This window comes from Struthio camelus, chromosome 10 (assembly GCF_040807025.1).
Source record: "Struthio camelus isolate bStrCam1 chromosome 10, bStrCam1.hap1, whole genome shotgun sequence".
Classification (NCBI taxonomy): Eukaryota; Metazoa; Chordata; class Aves; order Struthioniformes; family Struthionidae; genus Struthio; species Struthio camelus.
In genome coordinates, this window is record NC_090951.1 from 14,167,573 (window position 1) to 14,190,072 (window position 22,500).

Consider the following 22,500-nt stretch of genomic DNA (forward strand, 5'->3'; position numbering starts at 1 on the left):
CCCTGAAAATTTCAAAAAAGCCAATATATTCTGGAAATCATGTCCATCAAATCAAGAACTTTCAACACACACCAAATTCTTAATTATTCCTTTTTTCCAAGTTTGTGAGTGATGATTTGTCCCCACTAGAAGAAAAAAAGAAAAAGTAATAAAAATCAAGCTGTGTTAATGGCTAGATGTTTAAAGTGATGCGAAAAGAGAGAAGTTCCGAGTGAGACTGATCCATCCAACTACTTCAGCATGCAAACGATCTCCCTGAAAGGACTCACCAGCATCAGGCCCCCAGACTCAAGCTACCTGGGCACATACTCCAAAGCCCGTCCTCTGAAGGACCCCAGCAGGCCTGCCCCGGCCGTGGCCCTTACCCGGCCTTCGTCATCAGACTCATGTCCCAGCACTCCCCATATCACATGCAGCATGCTACTCCTTGGCGGTTTTTTGCTGTGTAGGATGAGATGTATCACAGTTGTGGCCCTCTGTTTAGTTAGTGGAGAGAAGCAAGCTCCAACAGTGAGCATTTTCAACACCTTAAGCCAGAGGAACCCAAACCCCAACATGTAAATTGTGCTCTTCCTGCCCCACTTGCACATCCCTCTCCTCTTCTTCTGTTTGCATCCCTTACGCAAAACTTCAGTTTTTAGTTGAAAACTAGAAAGCTGTTTTCTTTTTTTGCATGCTTTTTAATAGACAAAAATTGTCTTGAAAGGCTCTTAGGGTAACTCTCTCTGAAAAAAAGGGTTCATTTAATAAACACGTGCCCAGTTTGCAAACAAAAAGTTTTCAAAAAAATAACTTTTATCTGGTCTAAGACAAGCTTACATTTTTTTCATTGGTATTTTTTCTTCTCAAATTTCTTCATTATGAATATCAGATACACAAAAAACCAGCAGACCTTACTGATTGTTCATTAACTTATGCAATGGACATGGGTGAAAAAATAATTCCATTCAGTGAAAAAATAGAGATAAAAAATAAATATTTGTTCTTCTTGTTTCATTAGTATAGTTTTCAGAATATTTCAGTTATTGCAATAAACACCAAAACAGTTATTTCCCCTTACAGAAACTGTTAATTTTTTTATTTTAAGGTCAAATTTATGTATTAATATTTAAGCCAACACAAGACCAGAAACAGTGCAGCATTTGGGGAAAAATGGGCATAGAGTTTTTCTGTATTTCAAAACCACAGTACTGTAGATTTCCTATTTCCACTATTATTAGTATAGAAAATTAGCACAAACCAAGAAACATTTTCACTCCCACTTTCATATTGCTCCAGACCTTAACCTGACATTAATGAGCAAATACACACTAGGATGATGATCACACTGTAGGATAAAATGGCTCATATACTGTGTTGATAAGTTAAGATGAAAGAAATCCAGAACAAAGATACAACAGGATTGCAGAGATATGTTTAGATTCCAAAATGTTTGTATCAGTCAAAGATAGAAACACCAAAAACCAACTGATAAATAAAAGTATCCACTTTTTCTACTTGCCTGTATAATAAATATACTGTATATATTAATGCATTACTCCATTACTATGCATAGCTGCCACTTACAATACATGGATGCATAATACACATATTTTCCATCAGTCTCTGAGGCATGATTCTAGCTTCCATTGAATATCAACAACATCCCTAAGCAAGTATTTGAGGATAGGATTTAACTTATGTCAGACAAAGAAGATACCCAAATGGAACCAAGGCTGATACTGAAATTCTGACCCTCTGAATAACATCCCCGATACGATTCTTCCTCCTTCTTGGAACAGAGCACTATGATTTGCGCTGGGCAGTCGATGGGACTACACCAGTAGAGTCTGCAGGAAACATATTGCCAAATCCAGAAAGGGTTACCTGACCAGCATTTCCAGGGCGGAACATAATAAACACAACCCCCCTATAACCATTCCTTCTTAATAATATTTATGCACCGCAGTTTTTGTTTGCATTTCCTTTTCCACCAGAAGTTTTTTGATCTCTCATGCTGACCTATTGGCTTATTTACCTAAGACAACATGACACTTTATCTCATCATAACATGGCACTGCTTACTCAAAGAGAAACTTGTCATTAGACATTATCATCCTAAAATATGAATATTATTGCCTAAAAAAGATGAACCATAGGTATCACAAAGTCACAAGACAGGAACACAAACAAACCGGTAACAGAATTGGTAACAACTTACCCACAAGCATGTCACACACAATGGCACGTGATCTTGATCGACAAGAACTACTATTCATAAATTGTACTTCCACAAGCACTTTCAGCACTCTCACCAATCAAGATTAATAATAAGAATTTTTAAGGCTGGTTTTTTTTTTTAATAGCATCAGCCTGATGCCAAGCACAAGTCAATAGGAAACCTACTTTCAAGGAATGAAAAGCCGAAGCAAATATAAAAGGTGCACTGGATGAACGTAGCAGTCAGCTACTTAGGAGAAAGGAAGAAGTAATACCCCAAAAGAGAATTTTCCAGCAATAAACTGGGATATACTCTACTTAAGGAATAAATACTGAATTTGACCAAATAGTTCATAATAAATGCTACCAGATCAGGTATTTGTTCATATTTTGTGTTTGAAGATATTCAAACTTCAGCTAAATACTGTAAGTATTTACAAGTGCTGTTCAGATAGTGTATGTAAAAGCACGTTCAGAGAGAAAGAAATAAAAAATACACCTGCATATTTTTTGTCTTAATGACTCAAAAAAGTAATTTACCCAAGAGAATGAATAATGGCGACACATATCAATCTAATTCTCCTTCTCTTCTCCTGTTAGCCCGAATATGCCAAATCCAACTGTCTGCTGATACTATTTTGTGATTTTGCAGCTATTTGTGTTGATACTGCGCAAAGGATACAAGCAGTTATTCTTGGTGGTTTGTCTAAAAAAACCCTGAACTGAGAATGATTTGAAAAGCCGCTTGTTAGAATTTTTTCCACTAAAGACAGGTCCACATAGCACTGGTATTGAAATAGTCAAGCTAGGTATAACTTGGGATAAATTAGCCCAAGCAAAAGACTAGATTAGCACAGTTGTATTCCTTTCAGGACACAACCTAAACCAGGTACCTCTGCTTAACATATCCTGTGCCTGGCAAACTTACCACAAAACTCAGCTGCTTGCTTTTTGCAGAACACAAATGCAAGCTGAAACAAATTTATTAAAAAAAAGTCTTCCTACTTTTTGATTAATGCCAAAGTTATCTTCCAATTTATTCGTTCAAACAACACAATAACTCATATACTAATTAACTTAGTTTGAACTGTTTATACCTGTTTTCAGAAGATGCACATCTCCATCCTCTTCTAAATCCAGGTCTGGCTCAAGTTCTGACCACCAACATACACAAAGGTCAAGCACAAAATTCTGAGGCCAGCTCATTATTTTCAACATGAATTTCAGAGTATTTTTAGTTGGGTGATTTTTATCATAAAAAGAGCCTGTTTATTGGAATTTTTTTTAAGTTGCATAATTCTTGTCCTGCCTCTAATTGTGTTATATTAAATATTCACTAGAAATACACAGGAAATTCACACATAGTTCATACTAAGTATTCTCTTTGTTCTGGAGAAAAAAAATAGTATTTAGCCATTTAATATCATTAGTGATTTTTGCCAAATGAGAAACTTCCACCTGACTCGGTCACAGTGTTGGCTCCATCCCTTCTCCTCATGGCTCCGCTATTGAACAACACTTAACTTCTCCCGACTGTGCCTCTCTCCCCTCCAGTCTTTCACCTACTTGGACGGTAAAGCTCTCCGGGAAAAGGACTGGGTATGAAGTGCTTAAAACAAATCTTGGCTGGAGCTGCAAGGCTCTACTGTAATACCATCAAAAGGTAAAGCAGAAGCTTCCAAGAGTTATAAAATGCATCTCACAGGGATCTGCTCCCACTCCTCTCCTACACAGGCAATCTAAGAAAACAAGAAATCGAAGAGTAGAACCTTTACAGAACAGGCCAGCCAGGACCAGAGAGAAACCTGCATGTTACTTCAAAGAAATAGAGTACAAAGTTCAGTTCCATGTTCATATTTCTAAAAACGGAAAATATCAAATATCCTTCTTGCAGAACAACTCTCTCTCTCTACTGTCTTACCACATTGCTACGTAACTACACAATAAATGCTATCCTGCTCACATGCGTCTGTTTATTTAGCATACGTTCTATTTGATGTTATCTGGCAGCATAAGTTTTAGTTCTGTCAACTTAAAATACTAATAGTTGTCAATCAAAATAGAAAGTGCATAATAAAAACATGTTCTAGAAACCAGTAACCCTATATTTCTTCACCCTCTGCTTAGTGCTAAGCATTGCTAAAAATGAGATTATGTTTGTACAGTGCCCAATACAACCAGACAGACCTCTAAATGAACACAGAGAAGGTACATAATCCGATATATACAGTGAGCACATAGTATACAATATATGCAACAGTAATAGAGTCATCTTCATTTAGCCCAGTCTTTTTATGTGTAAGAGGAGGGGAAAAAACATTCCACCCAGTGACACAGTGTTAGGTAGAGGATGACAGAAAAGGGGGATGGTCAATACCAAAGTAATTTAGAGAAACTTTCTACAAATATTTAGAAGCATGGAAGTAGTACTGAGGAGAGATACACAGGACAGGTCCCCGAGGTTATGACCAACAATAAGGTAGTAAGCTGGTGACTTAAGATAAAGTGTCAGGAAAACATCCTTTGAGTTATGTCTGTGAAACTTTAATGGGAACTTCACTGCTTCGGACATTTAAACCTACTCTGGACAAACTAATAGCAACTATCCTGTAGGGAACAATGCCGTAACGTAAAGATGATGGACTAGATGTATTACAGGTCTTTTGCTGCTCCAATTTTTATGATTTCAATTCATTACTCTTACTCAGGTGGCAAAGTTTTATGTAGACCTTAAAATTACATCCACAAGAAAATTATGACTGTGTATCTATAATATCTACACATATGGATATGAGGTCTGTTTCTTAAACATGTGAAATACAAAAACAATTTTTGCACCTAATTTGCCCATGCTACAGCTGTAACTGTATGCATTAATCTGGCAAGAGCAGGTAGAGGTATCTAATTATGGTTATGTGAATGCACAATGCACATGCATAATTGTGAGAACTGAACTTCCAACTTAGGCATGCAATAACTTAGACTACCTGCTGTTAACAGCATGCTAGTATCTACTTGCACTGTGACATGCTTATCCCACAAAAGCAGTATCAATCGGTAAGCTTTGCCCCGAAAACAACAAATTAGAAAACCTGCAAGGTACACAACAAGTTGACATCAGTTTGCAGAAGGGGTTAAGGAGGAGTCCCACAAAAACTCTTACATAGCACATTTCCTTCAGGAATTCTCTAGGAGGAGGTGAAAAGACTCCCGATACCTTATTTTGATCTGTTCTGCCCTAACCACCATGATGTCTTCCTCATCTTTCTCTGGTCCCCGCCCTTATTTTGCAGGGAGGCTAGAACTCCTTGCGGCTATTTCTAAAACTCAAAATCCACAGAGTTTGTCAGTGTATTGTCAATGTATTGTCAGTGTAAATCACTCAGATAGAGCAGTAGCTACAGAAAGTATTTCTGTTCCCAAGTCGCACGATGGCAGAACTCTTTATGGATACACAAGGTGCATTAAAGGAGGAGGAGGATAAAGACTTCACTCTGTCCACACACGGTATTGTATGATATTCTTACCAACTAAGGCACTAGGCCATAACCCTCATATGAGTGCCAATAAAAAAATTATTTGTCTACATATTTCAGTAGGAAAGAAAAACAATTAAAGGTTTTGCAGAAAGGAAAAGGTATTTTCCTTTTAATCTTTTAGATTGCAATAGTCATAATTGGCTTTCCCATACAGTTTGGCCCTGTTTTATCTTATTATTATAGTGAAAAACAGTGGCCTGCACTGATTTTTATACATAAACCTTAATGACTTCAATTGCTGCTAAGGATACAGAATGGTGGCAGGATATGGCCATTCACCATTAAGGCCCTAAAGCCTTCATAATTACTGAGTATACAGAATATTTATTATAGAGACTACGCCAGGCCTGTTTTGTGAGTTGCCCTGGGCCTGTTCTTTGAGCCACATCAAGCAAGAAGTTTAAATGAAACTGCTCCCAAGTTTCTGAAATGGTTTAATAAAACATATACTGACTGTAATATTCAGTTTATAGTAGAAAACTATTGCCCCTTGGTTTGAAAAATGACCTCTAGTTGGCAATTTTACTCTCAGCTTCATAGATTATAGTCCGCTGTTGGTCATTTTCTCAATCCACAGGGCAATACTTTTCCATAACAAGCTCAAACTGCAATCAGTATTTGTAGGCTGCTACACAAGTTGAGGATAATATGTCTCAACACATTCTTTTATATGACTAAACAAAAGAAATAACAACCTGGTGACGCAGACATATGGAGAAAAATTATACTGTTCTTCCAATGCTGAGATAGCAGAAAAGCATATTTCTATGCACTGAGGAAATTTAGTTTAAATTTAATGTTTTTAATACACAATAATCTAATTTGATTTTTTTCATTAACAGTGTTTGGTTTTATGTTATGTCTATCCTTATTTCAGCATAAAATGACAAATACTAGATCCTATTAGTATCAGATTTTAGAAATGTAGTGATAGATAAGCTAACATTGTAAAATCACATTAAAACGTATACACATAGATGTCTTAAAGAACAACTGCTCTTGAGCACACAAAACGTATTCATAAACCTACAGGTGTGATATTAGGAAATTCTGATACAGTTCAGTAGGCAACCTGCAAGTAATGGTTTCAGTACCCAGCTGTACTACATAAATATGAGATGAAATGCCACGTTTCCCAAAAATAGTCCCCTATTTTCAAATCAAATAGGTACTTCGTCTTGAGGATAGAATAAAAAGCAAGAGATCTGGAGTCTACTCCAAGATATGCCAATGACAGATCTGCCATTGACAGATCTTAAGAAAATCATCCCACCTTCCTAAATTGCAGTTAATCTGATCTATAGGGCTAATACAACTTACCTAGCTATCAAGAGTGTGGCAAAGTTTTAATTCATTAATTAGTGGATGATGGAAGCCCTTGCAGATCCGTTACTGTAAATGCAAAATACTTATTATTACAAGAGTGATATCCATCCCTCTCCACAAAGAGAACTCTGTTTCAATGCAGTTAAATGTGATACCCACTCACACCTGTAGCCAAAGGGAATAACTTTCCAAGTCAGGCCCAGGGGAGTCAGGCAGAAGCAGATATCATGCCATCCTTCCTCTCAACATTTACAGTTTCCTGTCATTTAAATTACAACACCATAGCTGCTGGGGATCTATGATAGGGCAGAAGGGAATATCTTAGCTGAAGGCTGCAAAAAGGTACCTATAAGAGAAAAAGTTTCACTGTAGATCTGCATGGGCTTTTGCAGAAACCATATATATCTATAATGCTGCATTTTGTGATTTTAAAGGAGAGAGTCTTCTGCATCTTCCACTACTGTTCCTATACAACAGTATAATATATCCTATACAACAGCTCAATCACAGACTCACCTGCACTCTCTAGCTGCAATTTAAGTGGTCTGGATCCCTTTAAACATGTGGAAACTGCACCCATAAGCTTTAAAACATTTGAGCTAAAGAATGTATTAAAATCAGATTGCTAGAAGATGATGTCTCTTTATCTTACAATTCTTCAAGGAATTTACATGTCTAATTCATTAATACTGTTTGGTGCATTAGATTTTACATTTTTATGATTTTAGAAGACAGGTTTTCTCATACCAAAAAAGCAGCAATTTCCTTTTCCTTTTTTTTACATTTTTCATTTAAGGTAATAAAAATGGCATATATGTGCCACAGCATAATGGATTAATTAAGGAATATTATGTTTATCCTAGATCCTGAGTTGTACATCTTCATAACTCACTCATAAAAATTAATGTATTATACCATGCTCCATAATGATATATCTTCTATTTTTACCATACCTGTTGAGAATAAATTGTTCTAAATTGGATTATCCTGAGATCCAGTGAAAAATGGAAAAACTACACTGTTATTTTAAGAATTTATATCGCTGTATATAAAAAAACATAATATTCTTGCTAGCTTTTGAACTGTCATGTTACTTCCACTGTTATGAAATCATAATTGCTATTGCCACACCTAAAAATCAAATGCGATGCACACTGTATCTCTTTTCATACACTGTGCATTTGGTACCTTAGTCACAAAACCATATAACAGCATATTTCTAGGACTATTCTTTCCCTACCAACTGCTTTTGTATGTAAGTAATACAAAACTATGCACACAAGGGCTCATAAAACCCTCAAATTTTTTAAATCAACAGACGAAAAATCCCTAAATAATAATGTACAGATGTTTCATATTTAAATGAGCCGTTGGCATTTAATGCTGCCAGTCATACATGCAATTAAATTTGTGAATTTCAAGGTACTCAGCATTTACACAGGATTTTTTAATCAAACGATCATTTTAGGATGACTGCAAAAATGATTGTCCAATAAATATGCAATGATAAATTTCTGATGTTATCTTGAAATTCCTGTGAGTGGTCAACTACCCTGTATTGTGCCATGCCAATTCTTTTCCCTTTTACCACAATAAAGTTGATTCTGCTGTCCTTAAGCTGCAACGCCTCACTAAAAGTATCTGTACATTATCCACACGGTAATCTTCCTCTTGAATACAAGACAGAACATCAGAGTTTCTAACCCTACACAGATTGAGTAATTCACATCCACTGTATGTTCTACTGTAAAGGCAGAGTAATACAATATTTGACAAATCATGTATGTGTCTCCGTACGAAGAAAAAGGTTCATCTCTTTTGTACAGGACGCATCTTTATTTAAATACACACACACGCACACATTACATGCTGGCACTGTAACAATCTTTAGAAGTTCTGTAATAGAGACATCTGAGTTTAAAAAATGAAGTAGCCCACAGGTCAAACAAGTTCCTGATGAGAAGCGCTTAACCAGAAATATTATTTCAGTGACTGTAAGTTTTCATCCATACATCAAATCCTAGAGAGTCTACTGATTAAACAAAGCTGATCTTTCTATTTCAAAGCAAAAGAGTATTAAATCTTCCTGATTGTTTTGCCTTGGTTTGAAACTATCAAGTTGTACACATCGGCCATGTGTCTTGCTCATAATTAAAACTTTCTTAAGGAAAGCTTATCCTATAATGACTGATCACAGGTTTCTTATATCGTTCTCTAAATCTCCTGCTTCTGGTCATAATCAATGGGACTTGACGGCCCAATATTCTGCACCAATATGGCAGGTGATATGGTCCAAGATCTAATGAAATTGATAACTTCATTTGCATCAGTGAATTTTGGATCAGGACAACTTTGACTACACGTAAATACAATAATTTATGGCAATTATGCTGGTACGTCTTTCCTTTCTCATACCTCTTGTTCGCCACATAATTAACTTTATCATGCCTTCATTTTGCTTGCAGTCCTATATAAAGTAACCCAGGCCAGCCAGCCCTTGCAAAGCCTTCTCAAAGTCAAGGCTCTGCCCACTTGAAGAGGGCCTCTTTCATCAAGCGCCCACACCCTAATGCTATGTATCTATATATTGCCGAGCCACGTTAGTATTGACTAGGATTTGAAGATGCCATCAAATATTAGCATGGCACGAACATACAACAAACTGCTAACAATGTCTTTGAAGAGCATCAACAGATGGATAGGAAAATATTCTTGTTTTTGAGGGGTTTTTTTGGTTTGTTTTTCCCCTCATGTGGAAATTTCCAATTTAGCTTAATAATTTGCTTGGACTACTGTGCCTCCAGGACAGCCTTCAACTTAGTTCCTGTATATCTGCACAGTGCTGCTCCGTGCTGTGCAGACATGTCCTAACATTGCAAACACATTGCAATGAGGCCAGAAAACCTGGTATCAGGGATGTGGTTTCCATCCTGGAAGACAATCACAGCTAGTTTACCATCTAAGTTCACTTATTTGCCTCACCCCACAGTTAAAGATGAAAGGATGTATGCTGAACTAAATACTGGTAGCGTATATATGCAGCATTTAGTAAATTGAATAAAATATTTGATTTTTTTTTTTTTTTAAAGAGTGAGGAACTGTTAATGTACTTTAAGTCTTCTTTAAATTAGCATCACAGAATAGAATAAATGCATAATTAGTAACGAATTAATTAACAAAAAAGGAATTTATTACCTGTTAGTTATTGCAGTGCAATGAAGTTGCAGAAACGCACAATGATGAGTACATACAGACATCTGTATCAGCTAATAAGCCTGCAGCCTGGGCATATCCTTCATCCCTTTAGTCCTCTTCCACTGGAAAACTCTAGTCCAGCACTAGCAAAGCTAAGCAAAGCCAAGAACCTTGCTTCTGCTAAGTAGCACTAATTTCTGCCCATAGTGCCACTCAGAGGAGGATCAGTCAAGTCACAGAAGTAAGAAAACTGTTGGCTTATGATGTGGCTGTCATCAGTAAAGATGAGTTTATAACACTCTCCAGGCATCAAGAAGTAGCACAAAAGAAACGTAGAAAATAACACAAACTCTTGTAAAACATATTAATGCAGTTCTCTAAACTGAAAAAAGCAGAGGTCAGAAGATCAAGAAGAATCCTCACAGTTAGGATTTTCTTATCAGTTAAATAACATAAAGATTCTCCTGAAGTCTTTGATTGATATACGATCTTTTCTTTCTTTTCAGGCAGAACAGCTGTCCAGTGAACTCGAAGAAACAGCCCTGAAGACATTTTTTTGTCTGATATGACTTTGAGAAGGAAAATTATCGCACTGATAAATGCTTTTCATAGAATTTCTAAGGAAAAAATAACATTAAAATTTGACATTCATGAAAGAAATTTTCTTTCGCTTTGAGGAAGCGGTCACTACTATCATAACTTTTTTTCGGAATTGTCTGATACCAAAAGGAAAAGGTATGCACTTATATATAACCAAATTAGAGGAAAGCTGGTACAAAATTGAGCCTTTCTGGAGCTTGCTCTAGAGCTGTGTTTTGACAGCGTGCTGAGTGAGGGACTAAGAAATATGCTTTAGATAATGAAAAGCCAGAATACATAAGTTAATTTTGTATATCTTTCTGATCTTAAAGCATGTCTTATTATGACCCTTTGATGCTCTGATGAGCCTCTGATGGCTGCTGTGATAGCAAAAATAAGAGAAATTACAACTGTACACTCTTAAAGTTGCCAGATCCAGCATAACACCAAAAGTGGCAAATAGCATACCAATGGTTCATCCACCCATGCCCAAAGCCTTGCTGAATCTGCCATTCCATGATGTGCTCTATCAATTTGGGCAAGACAGGGCTCCCACGTATCCGATACAAGAGGGAGGGCAGGCGTTGTTTTAGAAATGTCTAGCAGAAGAGCATGATGACCTCCTGCCCATCCTTGAATCCTTAACCTTGAGCTCCTCGCTCACTCTGTTCAAAATCTTTCTTCTCTCAATACAACAGATCTTTCCTCAATCCCACTCTTCTCATTTTCACTCCCGTCCAACCAAGCACCCTTCTTCCTGCTTTCCTGCTCCAAAGCCTTCCTGAATTCCCCTGTGAATATGCTTTCTCCAGAAGCTAATTAAAATTAACTGAGTTCTTCAGCATCAAGAAACTTAAGACAGTTACACATTCTCATACATGTCTGCACAGCCAGAGGTAATGCTTCTCCCTTCCCTTGCGTAGCTGAAATGGCCTCCTTCCCCCTACTCCACACCCTCTCCTTCAACCCTCCTTCCTCCTTCTCCTACACATACTGCCATTAACCTTATGCTTCAGAGCAGTTCTCCTACCAGCTGTTGACATCTGCCCGCTCATCTGTCTCCTCACCTGTTCCTCCTTGCATCCTCACGTGCCAGCCCCTGCTCTCACACAGATTTTAAACACACAGACCGAGGCTACAGTTTTCAGAAATCTTGTTCGATGGGATTTTGACAATGAAAAAACAGGATATAAGAACATAAAAGCATTCCTTGTGTAGAGTCTGATCAGGAAGCCAACTAAATCTGACAGACACTCTCCTCTCTGACCCACAAGTAGGAAAGAGTGAGCATTTATGGAGGAGAACAGCAGCTCCGAAAACACCATTTTATGATCTGCGATCAGCCACGACCACCTAATAAATAAAAAGTGTTCACCTAGGTCTTTATATATGAGGTAATCAAACCATAGAAAAAAACATATTTTTATATATTTTTTACACATACATATATGTGTGTGTGTATTTGTATTTCAACTTTTTTCCTTCCTCTCCCCCACTTTCAGTTTGCAGCAACAATCAGCAATTATTTTACAGAGAAAGACTCTGTAACAAGCTCACAGGATTCCTTTAGTAATAAGATAATTATTCGTTACTCTATAAAGAATTGTAATTTTTAATTTAAAAAGAAATCAAATAAAAACAGCTTTCATCTTTCCTAACATGTGAAGAAAACATTCTCTGCCTACAACTCAAATTATCATTCTCTCCTTTGTGCAAAATGAATTGACCCAGAAAACTAAAAGGGTAAGAACCCATATTTGCTGGGCTTATTCAGCAGCCAAAAGTTCATGAAAAACACTGTTGTGTATCACATAGCAACCACTTGATGCCCATTGTTAAAATACAGTAGTTATTCAAAAAGTAAAATCTTGCATTCTCAAATAAGAAGCCAGGCTGCAACGTGTGTTTACTGTTTTGGGGAAATAGATGTCTTGCCATTTTTTCTTTTTCCATAGCCTTGGCATATTTGGTCAGCTATGCAATGTGCAGTTACCCACAGGAAAAAAAAAAACACACACAAGAATTTTCCTCCAGCGTTTTGCACACATGACAGTGTCCATTCAGAGCAACACTTGAGATCACTATTGAGAGAGTTAAGATGAGCTGCTCACTTTTTATGCAGCCACTCTTTCAGCAAAAATGTAATATTCTAGAGGAAGTGTGTGCGTGAAGGAGAGAGGGAGAGAAGCTTATCACTTTTTGACTAAGGATTAAAGTTGCACATTTTCACCCATTCTCAAAGCTAACTACTATCAGGAAGTCCTTTATACATGCACAGATGTCAACTCCAGTACTGTGCATTTGCACTTCTTCCTGGTGCTGTTACTAGTCACTGCAGCTTGCAGAAATACTAATTTTACAGACATCTCCCATTCTATTTTTTCTCTAAATATTTGTGGTAAGATATGGGAAAAATTAGGATGCAATAAAAGTAAGCTTAGAGGGGAGAAAAGAAAGTCAACTGCAGAGACTGAAAGAAATATTAACAATTTCTTTTAGAAACTGCAACATGTTTTACGCTAAAATATTTGAAAAGCAGTGGCAGATCACTTAAGCTTTACTGGCCTTTCCCAGTCTCCATGAAAGCTTAAAGAAAGCAAGCCCTCAGTTACAGTTAGGACTGCACTGGACTGCTGTCTACTTAAGCTGTCAAAGTAAGGCCAAAGTGGTTCTTCTGAAACAACTGCTGGAGGAGACGAAGGGAAGAATAAGAAAGAAAAACTCAATCGTAGCTGCTATTATGTGCTATTGCAACATCAAGATAACAGCATTTTTAATACCAGAAGGGATGGCAGACTTGCTTAGCATAGCTTTGAGATGTTTCATCAAGGCTGTGTACAGACAAGTGTGCGACATTTTATCTGAACTATCTACTAGCTGTAAGATGCTTAGTCAGATTATCTGCTTATCTAAAAGACTGTTTAAACTCCTTTTGACTAGTTAAAATAGTGGCTGAAATTAGATAAAAAGGAAAAAAATATGTGAATACATATGTTTTTCTAGAGAACCTTGCTTTGAGCTTAGCTGTATCCAGATAAAATGTGTGCACTTTTTCCAAAATGTCTGAAAAGAAAAGTGAGTGATAGGCAACTAACCCCAAATGAATGCATGGAGGGGCTAAGGAGCTAGAAATGTGAGAATGAATCAGGCATCTAGGAGCAAAGAGGTGGCTTTTGAGAGTCTAAAGAGAGATTTGTCTGGCTGTTTCTAAGACAAGATAAGAAAACAAAGATGGACTGAAATTGCAACCTGCTGGCTGCAAGTGTTCCTGCTTCTCTTAACCAAAGTCCTTTATTGGAGGTTGGAGGAAAATGCAAAAAATCCAGTATGCTTCTTAACTGTGCAACACAGCTGGCTTACAATGTACATATTCAAACAGAAGTATATATATATATATATAACAAAATACTTGAATCAGTTCAAAGGTCGATTGGTACATACTTACAGACAGAGAGACAGGGATTGTCTATGCAGAGGAAATACTTGGTTTGGTCATCAGTCAGTGATCTGGCCACGACAGGATGTGGTAACTATATATGACTGCTGAAGAGCTGTCGTTACAATAGCACAGTCATGCGTAATTTATCATCAAAATGCTGGCATATTTGATGAAATAATGAGCAAGCTATTATGTCCACGACACAACTAAAAATCATGAAATCTTTCTGCTAAAAAATAAGAAGTACCTCCCGAAGAATAAGCTGAACTTTTCCGCGTGACTCAAACTGCCCTTTGAAAATACATGCTTCTGTGAGAAACGGATTACCAGCAGTGACACTGGCAATTTATGGCCCACCAAAATACTCAGTTTAACACAACTGTAATACCTACACTGTGCCTACAGAAATCGCTAAGAGTAAGTGACTCTAAGGACCAGTAAGAACAAAGTCCAAAACTCGTCTCAAGCACCATTTGAGGTTTGCAGAAGTCAAGACAAAGGGTAATTTTTTTTAATGGGGATAAATTGGGATTTCTATAACAACTCATTCATTTTACCTGCTTTTATCTAAGGATCTCAAAGAGCACTCCAAGTGTTAATTAAATTACAAAGCATTTTTGAGACAGGTAAATGGTATTATGCCCACTGGGGAACAGAGAGAACATTTATGTTTCATTACTAAAGTCAGAGTAATTCAGTGGCTAGTAACATAACCCAAGGATTACCTGTCACCACTTCTACTCATTGACCTGGTGGCCTCACAACAGATAAAATTAACCGTAAAAGACAAAAATACTTTCCTCTTGTGCTTGTCTATCTTTCAAGAATTAGGCCAAGATTTTTTTTTTAATTATTATTCCTCTGCTTACTGGGAGGCCTTTCTTTTAGAGTCACACACAAGAAAGCACTTCTTAGTGCACCTGAATATGTTAAAGGTTACAGTATAGCAATATGGATAAGAAGCTAAAAGACAGCAATGAATTGTAATGGTGATATCTAACAGCATATACAGTTGCAATAGGACCCTCTCCTCCCTCCCTTAACCAGTCATACTCCTTAGGCTAACAAAGATGATGTAAGAGCCTCTGTAATAAATCCCCATGCCACCAAAACAAGGATGACGAAATAATCCTTCACCGGCAGATTCACTGTATTCCAGTGTTACTTTACCAGAGACAGACACAAAACTACCCTGGGGAACTTTGAAAAAAGTGCATCATGCGCTTTTCATAATCATCCACTGAAAGGAACAACACAGGAAACAACCAAAGAAGCCCTGAAAATGCTTTAGGCCATGGACAAGTCTACTACAGCTATTTTGGGTTGTACATAAAGAGATGGAAGAGAAATATTTCATTGCCAATTCTATTCTTAGACAAAAAAAGGAAACTACTGGCCTAAATTCTGACTTGGTTCTCTGACTAGTGCAACTGCAGGATCCATGAGTAAGAAAGCAATACGATATAATGCAATCTGCAAAACAGACAGTACAGGGACTTACAGTGCAACCTAAGGCTTCTCTAACTCAAGGCCAGTACAGCTCTGTTAGAGCTTTAACAAATTTTATCTCCATTAGTCAACTGATTTTGAAGAGTTTTTTAAGAAAGGTTTTTCTGTTTAGTAAATACATATTTATCACTAAAAACAGGGAAGCAGCTTTCTGAATTCACTTTAAACCTTTTGGATACAATGCTAAACTAACATTTCAGGCCGCCTTCTTCCTCCCCTCATTTCTTGTTATGTCATGAAGAATCAACTACATAGAAGAGATGAGATGCTCCCCAATTTAAATGACCAAGGCTGAAGATCATCTTTACTGCAGCAAAAAAAGAAAAATAGAACGGCTGTATATATTTCCAGTAGTATTATTGTTATATGGTGTGACAATCATTATCTTTGTCTCTTTTCCTAAAAATATCTCTACAGATCCACACAGTTTATACACTGCATTCAAAATATTTTTCTTCGTTTACATTGATTGCATATTTCAAATCATGTTACAGCTGTATCACTTAGCCTAAATCAAATAAGGAATCCACATAAATGCACGCACACACTTTCCTTGTTTTTAGACATTGCTGTTATTTACAAGATTAAAATAGTTTTCTCGTTCATTATTTATTGTGATATGACGAAACAGTATGTATTAAACAGAACATCTCAAAGCAGAGTTAAAATGTGGACATGCTGTTTCATTTAGATTTTACTGTGACACTGTTAAGTATGTGTCTCCCTGACTGCAATAATGATATCTTTAGGTGATGAAGATTTAAGATGCTTTGCAAAGATGGAGTGTTATCCCAACTCTTAAACCATGCTGATTAGGAGCAGTATTAAATAGATGAACCCAAGATCCAACACTGGAAAGAGTGTCACGACAAAAGACCCTTGTCGGGGACTGGAGGAGCCCGTGCTCGGTGTAAGGACAGTAGCAAACTCTCACACTGCATCAAGTGAGTAACTGGAACGACAGGAAGGCAATTGTACATAGACAACAGCCTCTGAGGCAAGTACAAATACAACTCCAACACTTTTACCAGCACCACTGTTTTTTCTTACTACAAACATGTCCTCTGGACAGTTTCTTGCTTCTGGGGTGAACTGGTACTATCTGACAACTGGAGTTTGGGGTCAAGCAATGAGGTCTGCACCTCAAGTATGCGGTCCTTACGTATCAATTTCGTTCTCAAATGTATATACCTTGGATTTAAAAACACAGTATAGAACTGCACAATCACAATTTCCAACTCACAGTTGGGCGCTATTCTGCCTACTTCTGCTGGCAAAGAAGTACGGAAATGCCAAATAGAGAGCACCTCAGCAAAGCCACTGTAAAAAAACACTGGTCCTGCTCAGCAGAGTAGCATGAAACTTGCCTCCTGTTGTTTGTGGCAGTATCTGGGCAAGAATGTAGAAAACAAAAAACATGTTTTAGCCCAAATGCCTATTCTTACATACTGCAATCTAAATATACCTCAGATGATAAATACAGGAGAATAATCAGAAGGTAGTGAATGCTAAAAATGCATCCTTAACAAAGCAAAACAATGTAACGCATATCTCTCTTTATATGTCAAACAATTTGCCTAACAAATCATAATAATGTAGAATGATATAAAATTCACCCATCAAGCCCAAATACCTGCACAAAGATTACCACAGCAAAGAATTGTGAATTTCATTAAATATGTTAAAGGCAAAAAAAAAATTCAGCTTTGAAAAATAGTAATCCTGTCTTTCAACAAAAATATTATAGGAAGCTATGAATTTGGTAGATCTGAATAGGATGTTGGTACATGTTTTACTAAGGTAATATAATGGCACACTATTATTAGATCACATTAATCATTACTGTGCCAAAGGCACTGACAGCACCACTGAAAAGGATTGAAAGGGCTGGTAATGGATATAAATTACCCATTGTGTGATAAAAGGATTTTTACTAAGAAGGTAAGAATAAAACAGCAAATTTCTAATATAACTGTTGTGTAAAAACCAAAATAAAAGTAATCCAGTCAGTAATATCCACAAAATCAGAAAGTAAGCACTTTTGAAACAAGATAAAGTCACAATAAAAATTGTATACAATATAAAATTAATTCTGTGGTGCATAATATTGCTACCAATTTAAATAGTTTATATGACGACCTCTAAGGCGTATGATCAAGAGAAAGGTAGCTTAGTTAATTAGAATCAAGTATGAGTTTATGCATGTGTGTTTTAAATATGTGGGTTTGGGATTTTTTGTTTGCTTGTTTTTTGTTTTGTTTTGTTTTTAACCTGTAATGGCTTTACGACACTCCCCTGAAATTCAAGGCATGTTGAGAGTTTTCTGTTTTCTGCATTAACATCACAACAAACAGCACATCTCTCAGATGGTTTTATTTGGGTTCCAAATGCTATTACCAAATGAACCATGTCTTTGCTGAGCTATTTAACCATTTGATTGAAATCATTTGTATTACTAACTGTCCAGTTCTGTGCTCTTCCTTTACTCTGGCAAGTATTTCCTGATATTAGTAGGGACCCGTGAAGTAAATTGGTCAAATTATATCCTTATACACAACATTAAAAATCTGCATATCTTGTCTTAAGTCGATGGAATTTTTCAAGAATCAAGTCACTGTAACTCTGAGTCAATTGTCTAAAATAAAATCCAGTAGCTCACATTTGATTAATAAGTTTTAAAAATTGTGAGCCATATTCTTAAGTGATACAAATCCATAAGCACAGACATCAATCCTGAAAACACTTACATCTATGCTTAACTTTACTCACGTGAGTAATTCCATTAGCATCAGTAATTCAATACCTGCTTATGCATTTGCACTACTGAAGCTTTAATATGCCTGAATATCCTCTCGCTTACATCAGTTATAAACCAGCACAATTCCTCCAAATCACACAGTTTCTACTGACTCACAAGATATAAAATTGAGTGGACAATCCAGTATAGTAATTATAATAAAGAAATAACATAAGAATTTGATTTGGAAACAGAAGCTATCAGAAATTTTGATTTAAGAATCAATTAATGCATGTAGAATGTAGAATTAATTATTGGTTATTTCCTAGGAAGCTAGATTTTTATTTCAAACTGAGGGCCAAATAACCCAGTTCAGATTTCACACTGATTTTTTCCACACCAATTTGATTCCTTAGACTTCACAGAGCTATTCTTCTATTGTACTGGAATAGCTCAGAGGAAAATCATATGTATAACATAGTATACCCCATACACCCACTGATTTTCATGGATGTTCTTCTCATGCTAATATACAACAGAATATGGTTCTTAATAATATGCATGAGATTTTCTATTGAACTTATGCAAAAAACTCAAGTAAAAGTGATAAAATAAATTTAATCATGAGTGTCTTGTTTTTTTATCAGCAATTTGTTGATAAGTAATAAATGATGATTCATCTGTAACACAATTATTACATATCAACTGTATAAGATGAATGCTCATGATTTTACCAAGCAGATCTTTTCTTGAAAAATCTGTTTGTAGCTCACTACGCCCCAGAAAGAACTACAATAAAGAGTTTTCCTTAAAATATAAATATATTTTTAGAGGTGCAAAAAAACATGTGAAAACAAATTTTAAAATCTCATCTACATGCATCATTTTCATATATATATTTTTAATATGGGAAAACTAACCTAAGGTCAAAAAAACTAACCTCGTATCCATATGCAGAAGAAAACGTTATGAATACAATATAAGTAAGTATTCTTACCAGTTACACTTAAATCAATGAGTCTGTTCCCTGGCTGAGGAGATTCTTAAAAGATGTGGGATAGGTACTGAAGGCCGGAATTGTAAAAATAAAACCTGTAAGAAACGTAAAATGTCAAAACTCTATGTTTAAAACAGACATTTATGCTAAAATATTACAATGCTACCTCAAGCAGACAATCTCCAGAGCAGCAGCGAGCACTGAGAATTAGAATATTAATAGGATTAACACCGTTTATTTTTTAAGCCTTCATAATGTATGTGTTTGGTGGTCATTTCATTTTGGGAACTGAAAAGTTCTTTCAGTTCTGGATTGTGTTGAGAGGGAAAACCTCTCCTCAAGATAATGCTGAGGAACAGAATGAAATTCTTCTGATCCTTTCCCCTAGACAGTGCAGTAAAAGAGGACAAAACAGGATAAAACAAAAGTTGCATAGCATACTCCAGAAACCCAGTTATTCTCTTTGACATTGATATTCTAATCTTTTAAACTGAGTAAAAAGGGAACAGCTACTAATTGTATTTTTACTTTTTTTAATTCCATTTTATAACAGAAATAAGTCCTTTGTAGATGATCTCATCTAATAAACCCCACTTAAAAGAGATAAGAGCCAGCAGTAAAAGCCAAGCCAGAATACTTCCAAGATATTTGTCAGTAGTGAATTTAGGGCCATTACATTAGTAAGCAAAACAGAAACAAAAACAAAGGGAGTTCTTAGAGCAAAATAAAGTTCACTTTACTAAAGCTATAATCTGAAGAATTTATGACAGAGAATCCTAACTACATCTATTCCTACGTGTGTCTAACAAATGAAATTAAAGATCATTTCCAGATAATACACTTTCTATATCTGTATCAACCAAAATATTTCATACAGTGGGATCTGGCTCTGAAACCCCAGGTTCAAGCACCAGAGCCTTTGGGCTTCACCTTACAATCAAGAGGAGTGCTACTCCTCCTTACTTCCCTGCTGAGTCCCAGTGGCTGTCATTAGTGGTCAGTGTGTACAGAATCGTACCCTTAATTTCTGTGCAAAGTAGGTAAGGGCTTGGCCATCTGATTGCACTGACAGGACCAAGCTGGACAATGCCATTTGTAGACTTGAAGGGCAAACAACAATTCTGATGATTCCTATGATCAAAACAGCATTGAACAACTCTGCAAATTAGAAGCTCATTAATAATACCAGATTTTGGGGCTTTTTAGCAGTGTAGCCTTCAACTACAGCAATACCTCTAAGACCTTTCATATATCCTCTAAGATCTTTCCAGGCTCCAAGCTGTCTTGTTTACATCCAATACAAAATGCTACTGCAAAATATCCCACTTTGTCCATGCCACCTCCTCTTTTCACTCCTTCGGCTCCTCCACCACACCACACCACACCAGACAAGGACTTCTTATTTTCATTTTTATGGTCTGCCACAATGTTTCCTCATCCTGACTCCTTGCCTTCAGCCTGCAAAAGGTACCTGCCTTTACCGTGCACTTAGAAATATTTTCAAAGTGATGGTCTGCCTTACTACTCCTCTCATATAGGAGAATCACTCCAGGAAAATCTTCAAAGCCCTCCTTACAACTCAAATTTCCACAGTTAACTACCAAAAATTCAAGAGACATCTAGTTTGCCATCACAACTGCTTCTCATGCACAGGAGCACATCTCTTTTTTGCCCTCTCCTCATGCCTGGTTTCCTTTATATGTCAACTATCTCTGGTTTTACACTTGAATTATAAGCCCTGAGAGGCAAAGCCTATCTCCTCATTACATGTTTTTACAGTACTGAGCACGATGGGGGTTGAGCAAGTGCAAATCACTAGTCTGATATCCCATTTTTTTCCACAGGCACAACCAGCTACAGGAGATGCAAACCAATAGGTAGTCCAGCCCAGCATCTACACTGTTGGCTGAAGATAATTTTAATCATTTAACCAAAATTTTATCATATTTCATTTTCCCAAAGAGGAAATCACAGCTAGGTAGGATTCAGGTCCTTTACCCATAGCATTTTAGAATTCATGTAAGTAAGTTTTGGTTACTATATTCGGACACGTAGCAAAAACAAATTCTTGGACTGTTGTACGTAAACATAGGGCCCATCTAGCATTTGCAATTGCCTGGTGTCTAAAAAGAAGTGACAGCTTGTTTGTCTGGAATTTTTGCTGTTGTTGATGTCTTAAAACTCAAGGTACACTATTTTAGTGTTTACTTGTAGCTCATTCAAAGTAAGAAAGCTGAGAAATAGAAACAAGATAATAAGCTATGGTTTCAAGAAGATGTAATCTCACTAAACAGGTTCTTAGTACTCCTATGCCGACATCGTAGACTACATATTTGCTAAGCTATTACAAGGCTACTTGTGTAAAACAATAAATAAATAAAAATAAAAAAAACATTTTACATACATGCTCATGACTTGCAAAATTCTAAGAATGATTCTCAAGGGGCTTTCACCGAGATGCTTTATAAATTCTGATGACAGACAGAGCACAGTAAGGCTTCATCTCTTAAAGTCCTGTACTGATTTGTTTGGAGGCTTCGTGTCATTGATCAGCATGTCAACGTCTCTTGCAATCTGCTTTCCAGTTCACGACTGTGAGTGAACCCCTCAGGTTTAAAACCTTAAATGATTCAAGGCCTATGATACATAACCTTATGAACAAATTGGGAAAATCTGTAGCTTTACACATTAAACTGTAGCAGAAATGATTTAAAGCCTTATAAAAAGATATTTTACTTACCTGTACTAATATTATTCTAACACATTTGGCTGTGTAAAGTAGGTGCTTTAAAGGTACAGGCAGCAAGCTGCATGAAATCAAATTACGATACTTCCACTTAGGTCAAATTGGGCCAGTTTACAAGTGTCTAATACACTTGCTGGCATTAAAAAATTGCATTGTGAACCCCTACAGAGCAATTTATCAGAGGAGAGTCTCCTTCAGTAACAGCCCAGTGCAGCAGTCCTGCTCGGCTCCGCG

At 36.6% G+C, this 22,500-nt stretch overlaps 1 protein-coding gene across 19 annotated transcripts in view; it reads right to left on the reverse strand.

Moving 5' to 3' along the window:
* The window catches only part of ZNF536 (zinc finger protein 536), a 358,374-nt gene that overhangs the window by 282,767 nt on the left and 53,107 nt on the right, over nt 1–22,500 (reverse strand). For 13 of the 19 annotated variants that reach the window (XM_068956015.1, XM_068956011.1, XM_009678349.2 and 10 more), the window contains one exon: nt 19,521–19,615. The exons of 5 other annotated variants lie outside the window; for them this stretch is intronic. The gene's annotated coding sequence lies outside the window, so the exon portion shown is untranslated. Of the gene's footprint in view, nt 1–17,029; nt 17,176–19,520; nt 19,616–22,500 lie in introns of all 19 variants that reach the window. One more of the 19 variants, XM_068956014.1, reaches the window with a different exon arrangement.